The sequence below is a fragment of the Oncorhynchus mykiss genome, chromosome 10, assembly GCF_057628025.1.
Source record: "Oncorhynchus mykiss isolate SJ-2025 chromosome 10, ASM5762802v1, whole genome shotgun sequence".
NCBI classification, from domain to species: Eukaryota; Metazoa; Chordata; class Actinopteri; order Salmoniformes; family Salmonidae; genus Oncorhynchus; species Oncorhynchus mykiss.
The window spans coordinates 3,697,501-3,711,398 of NC_143031.1; the positions used below are offsets into that span (position 1 = coordinate 3,697,501).

Consider the following 13,898-nt stretch of genomic DNA (forward strand, 5'->3'; position numbering starts at 1 on the left):
TCCTCTCCTCTCCTCTCCTCTCCTCTCCTCTCCTCTCCTCTCCTCCCCCCTCAACCTTCTCCTCTCCTCTCCTCTCATCTCCTCTCCATTTCTCCTCCTCTCCTCTCCTCTACCTCTCCTCTCCTCTCCATTTCTCCTCCCCTCCTCTCTACTTCTCCTCTCCTCTCCTCTTGTCTCCTCTCGTCTCCTCTCCTCTCCTCTGCCCTCTCCCTTCTTCTCTCCTCTCCCCTCCAGGTGTATGAGCATGCTGATGGCAGTAAGAGTCTGAAGTTGGGAGACTTTGGTCTGGCCACGGTAGTAGACGGACCTCTCTACACAGTCTGTGGGACACCCACATATGTAGCACCCGAGATCATCGCAGAGACAGGGTACGTGTGTGTCTCCTGACCCCCCCCCCCCCTCTCCCCCCTCTCTCTCTCTCTCTCCCTCTTCCACCTCCCTCCCTCTCTCTCTCTCTCTCTCTCTCCCTCTTCCACCTCTCTCTCTCTCTTACCCTCTTCCACTTCCCTCTCTCTCTCTCTCTCCCTCTTCCACCTCCCTCTCTTTCTCTCTCTCTCTCCCTCTTCCACCTCCCTCTCTCTCTATCTCTCTCTCCCTCTTCCTCTCTCTATCTCTTCCACCTCCCTCTCTCTCTCTCTCTCTCTCCCTCTTCCACCTCCCTCTCTCTCTCCCACCCCCCTCTCTCGCTCTCTCTCCGTCTCTCTTTCCCTCCCTCCTCCAACTCTCTCTATCTCTTCCACCTCCCTCTCTCTCTCTCCCTCCCCCCTCCCTCTTTTTCTCTGTCTCTCGCTCTCTCTCTCTCTCTCTCTCTCTCTCTCCCTTCCTGTCTCTCTCTCTCCTTCGCTCTTTCTCTCTGACCTGTGTATTCTCTCTCTCTTTGTGTTCTAGGTATGGCCTTAAGGTAGATATCTGGGCAGTGGGAGTCATCGCCTACATCTTGTTGTGTGGCTTCCCTCCCTTCCGCGGGTAAGATCAACTGAATCCTGACTGCACAGTCATGGTGAAGTACACAAACAAACTGTCCCGCTGTATACGCAATCCCTTTCCAATCTGACATGTAATACTGACAACAAAAAAACGGCTTCATTTTGATGAATCAACGTCTGGAGTGGAATCCAGAGCTTCAGTGATTGGTGCCGTACCCCGTCATGTGGTTGGAAGGAGGCAGTGCTGAATCTCTGAGCCCAGAGAAAGGCTATCGGCATGCCAACAACATCATATGGAACCAGCACTGATATTTATTTTTAGTTTCAGAGTTCTGATACAACAAAGGTGGGTTGCGTAGCAACAGCGCTAGTAGCTAGCTAACACCAGTCAGATGAGTGGAAAGCTACAAACAACGGAAGTTATATCTATTTATATCTTTATAGGTTTTTCCACATGACTGAAGTCATCTGTGTAAAACCATGGGCCTTGACAGTTGCGTGTAACAGGCATATAAGATAGCGAATGTCCTATCCAACTAACGTTGTTAGTTGACAGTGACGTTCGCTAGCTACAAGCTAACAAGTCTGTTATGTTAACTGTATGGACGGCACCGGCACAATTCAATGATGACAATATACAGTAACCAGTCAAAAGTTTGGACACAGCTACTCATTCAAAGGTTTTTCTTTATTTTTTGCTATTTTTTACATTGTAGAATAATAGTGAAGACATCAAAACTATGAAGTAACACATATGGAATCATGTAGTAACCAAAAAAAGTGTTGAAGAAATCAGCATATATTTTAGATTCTTCAAAGTAGCCATCCTTTGCCTTTGATGACAGCTTTGCACTCTCTTGGCATTCTCTCAACCAGCTTCACCTGGAATGCTTTTCCAACAGTCTTGAAGGAGTTTCCACATATGCTGATCACTTGTGTGCTGCTTTTCCTTCACTCTGCGGTCCAACTCAACCCAAACCATCTCAACTGGGTTGAGGTCGGGTGATTGTGGAGGCCAGGTCATCTGATGCAGCACTCCATCACTCTCCTTATTGGTCAAATAGCCCGTAAATATCCTGGAGGTGTGATTTGGGTCATTGTCCTGTTGAAAAACAAATTATTGTTCCACTAAGCGCAAACCAGATGGGATGGTGTATCGCTGCAGAATGCTGTGGTAGCCATGCTGGTTAAGTGTGCCTTGAATTCTAAATAAATCACTGACAGTGTCCCCAGCAAAGCACCCCCACGACATCACACCTCCTCCTCCATGCTTCACGGTGGGAACCACACATGCAGAGATCATCCATTCACCTACTCTACATTTCACAAAGACACGGCGGTTGGAACCAAAAATCTCAAATTTGGATTCTTCAGACTAAAGGACAGATTTCCACCGGTCTAATGTCGCAAGAGGTTAAAGTAATGATGGACTGTCGTTTATTTTTGCATATTTGAGCTGTTCTTGACATAATATGAACTTGTTTTTTTACCAAATAGGACTATATACCAGGACTGTATACCACCCTTACGTTGTCACAACACAACTGATTTGGCTTGAATGCATTAAGAAGGAAAGACATTCCAAATTAATTTTTAGTGTTAATTGAAACGCATTCCAGGTGACTACCTCATGAAGCTGGTTGAGAGTAATTCCAAGAGTGGTGCAAAGCTGTCATCAAGGCAAAGGGTGGCTACTTTGAAGAATCTCAATTTGTTCCACACTTTTTTGGTTACTACGTGATTCCATATGTGATATTTCATAATTTTGATGTCTTCACTATTATTCTACAAATGTAGAAAATAGTAAAAATAAAGAAAATTAATGAATGAGTAGGTGCGTCCGTACTTTTGACTGGTACTGTAGTTATTCCACATTACTCCACAAACAAAGCACAGTTAGCTGGACAAAGTTCAAACACCAAACGTTGTGAAACTGCCACGCTGCTAATGTATAATACATGAAATGGGCTTTGCTCATCTCACGTAAAAGTTACTCCATACAAGTCAATCTGGCTTGCTTAGCAATGTAGCTAGCTAACGTTACAGGCCTTACCTTATGCATTAATTCAGTCTGCTCCCACATCTGTCAATTACATTTTATTCTTGTCATTACAGTCCAGATGTTCAAGTTAGTTTTCAATGTATTTCCCGAAAACCTGAAGTCGCCATCCAAGTAAAAAGTAGAAAGTAGCAGGGTGGTTATAAAGGGGTTAAAGGTTAAACAACACCAACATCAGATGCTTGCTTACACGACCGTTTGCGCAGTCAAAAGAAAATGTCATGTTTACTAACTTGGCTAGCTATGTGACTGTTTTCAACACAACTGGCCATTGTAAACTGGTTCGAGATCTGAATGCTGATTGGCTGACAGCCCTTAGCCGTTACTGCTGTAATAAGTTGGTAACCAGTTTATAATAGCAATAAGGCACCTCAGGGGGTTTGTGATATATGGCCAATATACCACGGCTAAGGGCTGTATCCAGGCACTCCGCGTTGTGTCGTGCAGAAAAAAACAGCCCTTAGCTGTGGTATATTGGCCATGTACCACAATCCCTCAGACCTTATTGATTAAATATACCAGACCCCCTCTGGCCTTATTGATTAAATATACCAGACCCCCTCTGGCCTTATTGTTTAAATATACCTGACCCCTCTGTCCTTATTGATTAAATATACTAGACCTCCTCTGGCCTTATTGATTAAATATACCAGACCCCCTCTGGTCTTATTGATTAAATATACCAGACCTCCTCTGGCCTTATTGATTAAATATACCAGACCTCCTCTGGCCTTATTGATTAAATATACCAGACCCCTCTAGCCTTATTGATTAAATATACCAGACCTCCTCTAGCCTTATTGATTAAATATACCAGACCTCCTCTGGCCTTATTGATTAAATATACCAGACCCCTCTGGCCTCATTGATTAAATATACCAGACCTCCTCTGGCCTTATTGATTAAATATACCAGACCCCTCTGGCCTCATTGATTAAATATACCAGACCTCGTCTGGCCTTATTGATTAAATATACCAGACCTCCTCTGGCCTTATTGATTAAATATACCAGACCCCCTCTAGCCTTATTGATTAAATATACCAGACCTCGTCTGGCCTTATTGATTAAATATACCAGACCTCCTCTGGCCTTATTGATTAAATATACCAGACCCCCTCTGGCCTTATTGATTAAATATACCAGACCTCGTCTGGCCTTATTGATTAAATATACCAGACCTCCTCTGGCCTTATTGATTAAATATACCAGACCCCCTCTAGCCTTATTGATTAAATATACCAGACCCCCTCTGGCCTTACTACTTAAATATACCAGACCTCCTCTGTCCTTATTGATTAAATATACCAGACCTCCTCTGGCCTCATTGATTAAATATACCAGACCCCTCTGGCCTTATTGATTAAATATACCAGACCTCCTCTGGCCTCATTGATTAAATATACCAGACCTCCTCTGTCCTTATTGATTAAATATACCAGACCTCCTCTGTCCTTATTGATTAAATATACCAGACCTCCTCTGGCCTTATTGATTAAATATACCAGACCTCCTCTGGCCTTATTGATTAAATATACCAGACCTCCTCTGCCCTTATTGATTAAATATACCAGACCCCTCTGGCCTTATTTATTAATTCTAAGATATTGTATATTTAATGTTTTGATGTGTTTTTCTCTGTTGTGTATAGGAGCAGTGATGACCAGGAGGTGTTGTTTGACCAGATCCTAATGAGGCCGCTGGAGTTCCCTCTCCTTTACTGGGACAATGTGTCAGAGACTGCCAAGGAGCTGATCAGGTCCATGCTGCAGGTGGAGGTGGATCAGAGATACACTGCAGTACAGGTGTTGGAGCACCCTTGGGTCAAGGTGAGTAGAACCTCTCCCCTCATACTCTACCATACTATACCATTGATTCACCATCTTGGTCCTTGGGGACGATCAGGGCTTAACACGTGTTTGTCTTTGCCCGTGTCCAGACGATGGCACGTCAGCTCTGCTTCTAGCTCATAAGCAGTATTTAGTTGTCTTGCGTGTTTTTTCATACAAGCATTTCACTACAACCCGCAATAATATATGTGTATGTGACCAATCACATCTGCTAAATATGTGTGTTTGACCAATCACATCTGATTGGAAAATCTAACATTCTACTCTGTGTGATTGCAAACCTTGTTCTATATAATCTATCTATAGTCCATCTATATAATCTATCTATCTATAGTCCATCTATATAATCTATTTATCTATAGTCCATCTATATAATCTATCTATAGTCCATCTTTATAATCTATCAATAGTCCATCTATATAATCTATCTATCTATAGTCCATCTATATAATCTATCTATAGTCCATCTATATACAGTGGGGCAAAAAAGTATTTAGTCAGCCACCAATTGTACAAGTTCTCCCACTTAAAAAGATGAGAGAGGCCTGTAATTTTCATCATAGGTAGATTTCAATTATGACTAGTAAAAATGAGAAATAGAATTCAAGAAAATCACATTGTAGGATTTTTAATGAATTTATTTGCAAATTATGGTGGAAAATAAGTATTTGGTCAATAACAAAAGTTTATCTCAATACTTTGTTATATACCCTTTGTTGGCAATGACAGAGGTCAAACATTTTCTGTAAGTCTTCACAAGGTTTTCACACACTGTTGCTGGTATTTTGGCCCATTCCTCCATGCAGATCTCCTCTAGAGCAGTGACGTTTGGGGCTGTTGCTGGGCAACACGGACTTTCAACTCCCTCCAAAGATTTTCTATGGGGTTGAGATCTGGAGACTGGCTAGGCCACTCCAGGACCTTGAAATGCTTCTTAACCTGTTGGATCTCTAGGGGCGCTATTTCATTTTTGGATAAAAAACGTTCCCGTTTTAAGCGTGATATTTTGTCACGAAAAGATGCTCGACTATGCATATTCTTGACAGTTTTTGAAAGAAAACACTCTGAAGTTTCAGAATCTGCAAAGATATTGTCTGTAAGTGCCCCAGAACTCATTCTACAGGCGAAACCAAGATGATGCGTCAAGCAGGAAATTAGCAGAATCTCTGAAGCTCTGTTTTCCATTGTCTCCTTATATGGCTGTGATTGCGCAAGGAATGAGCCTACACTTTCTGTCGTTTCCCCAAGGTGTTAGCAGCATTGTGACGTATTTGTAGGCATACCATTGGAAGATTGGCCATAAGAGACTACATTTTCCAAGTGTCCGCCTGGTGTCCTGTGTGGAATTCGATGCGCAAACGCCAGCTGCTTGTACTTTTCCATTTGATTGAGGGGAGAAACCATGCTTCCACGAACGATATATCATTGAAGAGATATGTGAAAAACACCTTGAGGATTGATTCTAAACAACGTTTGCCATGTTTTCAGTCGATATTATGGAGTTAATTTGGAAAAAAGTTCGCGTTTTGAGGACTGAATTTTCGGGGTTTTTTTGGTAGCCAAATGTGATGTAGAAAACGGAGCTATTTCGAATTCACAAAGAATCTTTTTTGGAAAAACTGAGCATCTGCTATCTAACTGAGAGTCTCCTCATTGAAAACATCCGAAGTTCTTCAAAGGTAAATTATTTTATTTGAAGGCTTTTATGTTTTTGTTGAAATCTTGCGTGCTGGATGCTAACGCTAATGCTAACGCTAAATGCTACGCTAGCTAGCCACTTTTACACAAATGATTGTTTTCCTATGGTTGAGAAGCATATTTTGAAAATCTGAGATGACAGTGTTGTTTACAAAAGGCTAAGCTTGAGAGATGGCATATTTATTTCATTTCATTTGCGATTTTCATGAATAGTTAACGTTGCGTTATGGTAATGAGCTTAGGTCTGTAAATAGAATCCCGGATCCGGGTTTGGTCGACGCAACAGGTTAAGAAGCCACTCCTTCGTTGCCTGGGCGTTGTGTTTGGGATCATTGTCATGCTGAAAGACCTAGCCACGTTTCATCTTCAATGCCCTTGCTGATAGAAGGGGGTTTTCACTCAAAATCTCACGATACATGGCCCCATTCATTCTTTCCTTTACACGGATCAGTCGTCCTGGTCCCTTTGCAGAAAAACAGCCCCAAAGCATGATGTTTCCAACCCCATGCTTCACAGTAGGTATGGTGTTATTTGGATGCAACTCACGACGAGTTGAGTTTTTACCAAAAAGGTATATTTTGGATTCATCTGACCATATGACATTCTCCCAATCTTCTTCTGGATCATCCAAATGTTCTCTAGCAAACTTCAGATGGGCCTGGACATGTACTGGCTTAAGCAGGGGTACACGTCTGGCACTGCAGGATTTGAGTCCCTGGCGGCGTAGTGTGTTACTGATGGTAGGCTTTGTTACTTTGGTCCCAGCTCTCTGCAGGTCATTCACTAGGTCCCCCCGTGTGGTTCTGGGATTTTTGCTCACCGTTCTTGTGATCATTTTGACCCCACGGGGTGAGATCTTGCATGGAGCCCCAGATCGAGGGAGATTATCAGTGGTCTTGTATGTCTTCCATTTCCTAATAATTGCTCCCACAGTTGATTTCTTCTAACCAAGCTGCTTACCTATTGCAGATTCAGTCTTCCCAGCCTGGTGTAGGTCTACAATTTTGTTTCTGGTGTCCTTTGACGGCTCTTTGGTCTTGGCCATAGTGGAGTTTGGAGTGTGACTGTTTGAGGTTGTGGATAGGTGTCTTTTATACTGATAACAAGTTCAAACAGGTGCCATTAATACAGGTAACGAGTGGAGGACAGAGGAGCCTATTAAATAAGAAGTTACAGGTCTGTGAGAGCCAGAAATCTTGCTTGTTTGTAGGTGACCAAATACTTATTTTCCACCATAATTTGCAAATAAATGTATAAAAAATTCTACAATGTGATTTTCTGGATTTTTGTTCCTCATTTCGTCTGTCATAGTTAAAGTGTACCTATGATGAAATTACAGGCCTCTCTCATCTTTTTAAGTGGGAGAACTTGCACAATTGGTGGCTGACTAAATACTTTTTTGCCCCACTGTAATCTATATATCTATACTCTATCTATATAATCAATCTATCTATAGTCTATCTACCCTCACTACCTACAGTACAGGTTGTCTACAACGTCTCAGAAACTTTCTTGTACATCATGTCAATCTATAGTTTATCTCTATAATCAATCTATCTATAGTCTATGTACCCTCACTACCTACAGTACAGGATGTCTACAACGTCTCAGAAACTGTCTTGTACATCATGTCAATGTTTTTTCAGTTTGAACATCCAACGTTTTACTGTGGGTCTTAAATAGGATTAATGTAGTGTGAAGGGAAAACTTATTCTCTCTCCTCTCCTCTCCTGTCCTCTCCTCTCTTTTCTTCTCCTCTCTTCTACAATTCTCTCTCCTCTCCTATCCTCTATTTCCTCCTCTCCTCTCCTCTCCTCTCCTCTCCTCTCCTCTCCTCTCCTCTCCTCTCTCTCTCTGCAGGATGGCGGTGTGTCAGAGAATGAACAGGAGCTGTCAGTAGCAGGAAAGTTAAAGAAGCACTTCAACACCGGCCCTAAAGCTAATGACACCACCGCCGGGGTGTCTGTCATTACGGTAAGCACCGCCCAGGAAAGATTGATTCAGACATGTCTGTTGTTGTTTTTTTACACGGCACCACTAAGTTGTACTGGCTTTGTCTTTGGCTCTCAGTCTGAATGGTCCTGGTTTAGAAATCTAAATGTGGTGGTTTCCACTGGTTTGATACCTGCAATGGTTACATGTTTTACTGGTTTCTCTATAAGTCCTACTGGTTTAAACCTGGTTTCCACTGGTTTGATACCTGCAATGGTTACATGTTTTACTGGTTTCTCTATAAGTCCTACTGGTTTAAACCTGGTTTCCACTGGTTTGATACCTGCAATGGTTACATGTTTTACTGGTTTCTCTATAAGTCCTACTGGTTTAAACCTGGTTTCCACTGGTTTGATACCTGCAATGGTTACATGTTTTACTGGTTTCTCTATAAGTCCTACTGGTTTAAACCTGGTTTCCACTGGTTTGATACCTGCAATGGTTACATGTTTTACTGGTTTCTCTATAAGTCCTACTGGTTTAAACCTGGTTTCCACTGGTTTGATACCTGCAAAGGTTACATGTTTTACTGGTTTCTCTATAAGTCCTACTGGTTTAAACCTGGTTTCTCTGATTGTTACTGGTTTTAAAGCTTACTGGTTTCTCTATAAGTCCCACTGGTTTAAACCTGGTTTCTCTGATTGTCACTGGTTTTAAAGCTTACTGGTTTCTCTATAAGTCCTACTGGTTTAAACCTGATTTCTCTGATTGTTACTGGTTTTAAAGCTTACTGGTTTCTCTATAAGTCCCACTGGTTTAAACCTGGTTTCCACTGGTTTGATACCTGCAAAGGTTAAATGTTTTACTGGTTTCTCTATAAGTCCTACTGGTTTAAACCTGGTTTCTCTGATTGTTACTGGTTTTAAAGCTTACTGGTTTCTCTATAAGTCCTACTGGTTTAAACCTGGTTTCCACTGGTTTGATACCTGCAAAGGTTAAATGTTTTACTGGTTTCTCTATAAGTCCTACTGGTTTAAACCTGGTTTCTCTGATTGTTACTGGTTTTAAAAGGTTGACTGTACTTGTTTCTCTTTAAATCCTACTGGTTTTAAAGGTTACTGGTTTTTCATTAAGTCCTACTGGTTTTAAAGGTTACTGGTTTTTCATAAAGTTATACTGGTTTTAAAGGCTACTGGTTTCTCTTTAAGTCCTCGTGGATTTAAAGGTTCCTGGTTTCTGTGTGCTGTTGTCCAGTTGGAGCACAGCTTCTGTTTGCAGCGCTCTGGGTCGTTGGACTTCTACCAGCACCCGGCCATGTACTGGATAAGGTATGACCTCCCGTTGTCACAACAACCATGTCCGCTCAGTTTCCGGTGGCCCAGCTTGCTGATTGGCTGCTTGATTTGGCTGCTTGCTTCTGTGTGCTCCATCAGCCCCACCCATGTCCTGCCCCCCGCTCCCTCTCATAGACCTCCTCTCATAGACCTCCTCTCATAGACCTCCTCTCATAGACCCCCCTCTCATAGACCTCCTCTCATAGACTCCCTCTCATAGACCTCCTCTCATAGACTCCCTCTCATAGACCTCCTCTCATAGACCTCCTCTCATAGACCTCCTCTCATAGACCTTCTCTCTTAGACCCCCTCTCATAGACCTCCTCTCATAGACCTCCTCTCATAGACCTCCTCTCATAGACTCCCTCTCATAGATCTCCTCTCATAGACCTCCTCTCATAGACCCCCTCTCATAGACCTCCTCTCATAGACTCCCTCTCATAGACCTCCTCTCATAGACCTCCTCTCATAGACCTCCTCTCATAGACCTCCTCTCATAGACCTCCTCTCATAGACCCCCTCTAATAGACCTCCTCTCATAGACCTCCTCTTATAGACCTCCTCTCATAGACCCCCTCTCATAGACCTCCTCTCATAGACCTCTTCTCATAGACCTCCTCTCGTAAACCTCTAAACAAACTGTAAACCTCTAAACAAACTGTAAACTTCTAAACAAACTGTAAACCTCTAAACAAACAGTAAACCTCTAAACAAACTGTAGGCCTCTAAACAAACTGTAAACCTCTAAACAAACTGTAAACCTCTAAACAAACTGTAAACCTCTAAACAAACTGTAAACCTCTAAACAAACTGTAAACTTCTAAACAAACTGTAAACCTCTAAACAAACTTTCAAAATCTAAACAAACTGTAAACCTCTAAACAAACTGTAAACCTCTAAACAAACTGTAGGCCTCTAAACAAACTGTAAACCTCTAAACAAACTGTAAACCTCTAAACAAACTGTAAACCTCTAAACAAACTGTAAACCTCTAAACAAACTTTCAAAATCTGAACAAACTGTAAACCTCTAAACAAACTGTAAACCTCTAAACAAACTGTAGGCCTCTAAACAAACTGTAAACCTCTAATCAAACTGTAAACCTCTAAACAATCTGTAAACATCTAAACAAACTGTAAACATCTAAACAAACTGTAAACCTCTAAACAAACTGTAAACTTCTAAACAAACTGTAAACCTCTAAACAAACTGTAAACCTCTAAACAAACTGTAGGCCTCTAAACAAACTGTAAACCTCTAAACAAACGGTAAACATCTAAACAAACTGTAAACCTCTAAACAAACTTTCAACATCTAAACAAACTGTAAACCTCTAAACAAGCTGTAAACATCTAAACAAACTGTAAACATCTAAACAAACTGTAGGCCTCTAAACAAACTGTAAACCTCTAAACAAACTGTAAACCTCTAAACAAGCTGTAAACATCTAAACAAACTGTAGGCCTCTAAACAAACTGTAAATCTCTAAACAAACTGTAAACCTCTAAACAAACTGTAAACCTCTAAACAAACTGTAAACCTCTAAACAAACTGTAAACATCTAAACAAACTGTAAACTTCTAAACAAACGGTAAACCTCTAAACAAACTGTAAACCTCTAAACAAGCTGTAAACATCTAAACAAACTGTAAACATCTAAACAAACTGTAGGCCTCTAAACAAACTGTAAACCTCTAAATAAACGGTAAACTTCTAAACAAGCTGTAAACATCTAAACAAACTGTAAACCTCTAAACAAACTGTAAACCTCTAAACAAGCTGTAAACATCTAAACAAACTGTAAACATCTAAACAAACTGTAGGCCTCTAAACAAACTGTAAACCTCTAAATAAACTGTAAACCTCTAAACAAGCTGTAAACATCTAAACAAACTGTAAACCTCTAAACAAACTGTAAACCTCTAAACAAACTGTAAACATCTAAACAAACTGTAAACCTCTAAACAAACTGTAAACCTTTAAACAAACTGTAAACCTCTAAACAAACTGTAGGCCTCTAAACAAACTGTAAACCTCTAAACAAACTGTAGGCCTTTAAACAAACTGTAAACCTCTAAACAAACTGTAAACCTCTAAACAAGCTGTAAACATCTAAACAAACTGTAAACATCTAAACAAACTGTAGGCCTCTAAACAAACTGTAAACCTCCTCCTACTTGACTTTTTGAACACTCCAGCAGCTATCCTTGAACCTTCGGTGTGAGATTTGCACCGGTTTGTCAACATCAGCTTGTGGCGTGCGTCCGTTTTCCGCTTCCTTGTACTCTCATCTCTAATTCCTCTCCTCCTCCTCTCCTCTCATCTCTCATTCCTCTCCTCCTCCTCTCCTCTCATCTCTCATTCCTCTCCTCCTCTCCTCTCATCTCTAATTCCTCTCCTCCTCTTCTCCTCTCATCTCTCATTCCTCTTCTCCTCCTCCTCTCATCTCGCATTCTTCTCTTCCTCCTCCTCCCATCTCTAATTCCTTTCCTCCTCCTCTCCCCTCACCTCGTATTCCTCTCCTCCTCCTCCTCCTCCTCTCATCTCTAATTCCTCTCCTCCTCTCCTCTCATCTCGCATTCCTCTCCTCCTCCTCCTCTCATCTCTAATTCCTCTCCTCCTCCTCTCCTCTCATCTCTCATTCCTCTCCTCCTCCTCCTCCTCCCATCTCTAATTCCTCTCCTCCTCCTCTCCTCTCATCTCACATTCCTCTCCTCCTTTCCTCTCATCTCTCATTCCTCTCCTCCTCCTCTCCACTCATCTCTCATTCCTCTCCTCCTCCTCTCCTCTCATCTCATCTCTTACTTCTCCTGCTCACCTCTCTTTTACCCATGCTCCTCTTCTATAACCCACAATCCTCAGCGTGAGTGTTGTCCCTGTGAGTATCGGTCCTGATTGGCTGACGCGTGTCTCCTCCCCCCTCAGGCCACCGCTCTTGATAAGGAGGGGCAGGTTCTCAGACGAAGACGCAACCAGGATGTGAGCTCATGCATGTTGCCCTTGACGACAACAACAACAAAAATGGACATACCGCCCAGCTACCTCCCAGCCTGACCATCACCCCCCTCTCTCTGACCTTTAACCTCGTCTCCGCCCTTAATCCCTCCCATAGCACCATTCTCACGGGAGAGGTGAAGAGGTGGAACAGGGAACAGGGGACGGCCGATAGTCCAAAAACAGGAAAAGAAGAAGGGAGAAAAAAATAAACATTGTCCCATGGGACAGAGAGCTGGAGATCTGGGCAGACATGTCAGTTAACCCTTTGTGAGGATCTATGTTCAACATGGTAACAGGTCCCCTCCACCAGTCTGGGTCAACATGGTAACAGGTCCCCTCCACTAGTCTGGGTCAACATGGTAACAGGTCCCCTCCACCAGTCTGGGTCAACATGGTAACAGGTCCCCTCCACCAGTCTGGGTCAACATGGTAACGGGCCACCTCCACTAGTCTGGGTCAACATGGTAACAGGTCCCCTCCACCAGTCTGGGTCAACATGGTAACAGGTCCCCTCCACCAGTCTGGGTCAACATGGTAATGGGTCACCTCCACCAGTCTGGGTCAACATGGTAACGGGTCACCTCCACCAGTCTGGGTCTACATGGTAACAGGTCACCTTCACCAGTCTGTGTCAACATGGTAATGGGTCACCTCCACCAGTCTGGGTCAACATGGTAACGGGTCACCTCCACCAGTCTGGGTCTACATGGTAACAGGTCACCTCCACCAGTCTACTCAACAAGGTAACAGGTCACCTCCACCAGTATGGGTCAACATGGTAACAGGTCACCTCCACCAGTCTGGGTCTACATGGTAACAGGTCACCTCCACCAGTCTGGGTCTACATGGTAACAGGTCACCTCCACCAGTCTGGGTCAACATGGTAACAGGTCACCTCACCAGTCTGGGTCAACATGGTAACAGGTCATCTCCACCAGTCTGGGTCAACATGGTAACAGGTCACCTCCACCAGTCTGGGTCAACATGGTAACAGGTCACCTCCACCAGTCTGGGTCAACATGGTAACAGGTTATCTCCACCAGTCTGGGTCAACATGGTAACAGGTCACCTCCACCAGTCTGGGACAACATGGTAATGGGCCA

The 13,898-nt window shown here is 42.8% G+C and overlaps 1 pseudogene across 1 annotated transcript in view; it reads left to right on the forward strand.

Moving 5' to 3' along the window:
• Positions 1-12,975, forward strand: part of LOC110534821 (serine/threonine-protein kinase DCLK1-like) — a 123,050-nt pseudogene extending 110,075 nt beyond the window's left edge. The window contains exons 10-15 of the transcript XR_016484077.1: positions 235-368; positions 889-966; positions 4,636-4,813; positions 8,393-8,506; positions 9,719-9,792; positions 12,724-12,975. The product of XR_016484077.1 is annotated as a serine/threonine-protein kinase DCLK1-like (transcript). The remainder of the gene's footprint in view (positions 1-234; positions 369-888; positions 967-4,635; positions 4,814-8,392; positions 8,507-9,718; positions 9,793-12,723) is intronic.
• Positions 12,976-13,898: the final 923 nt, after the last annotated feature.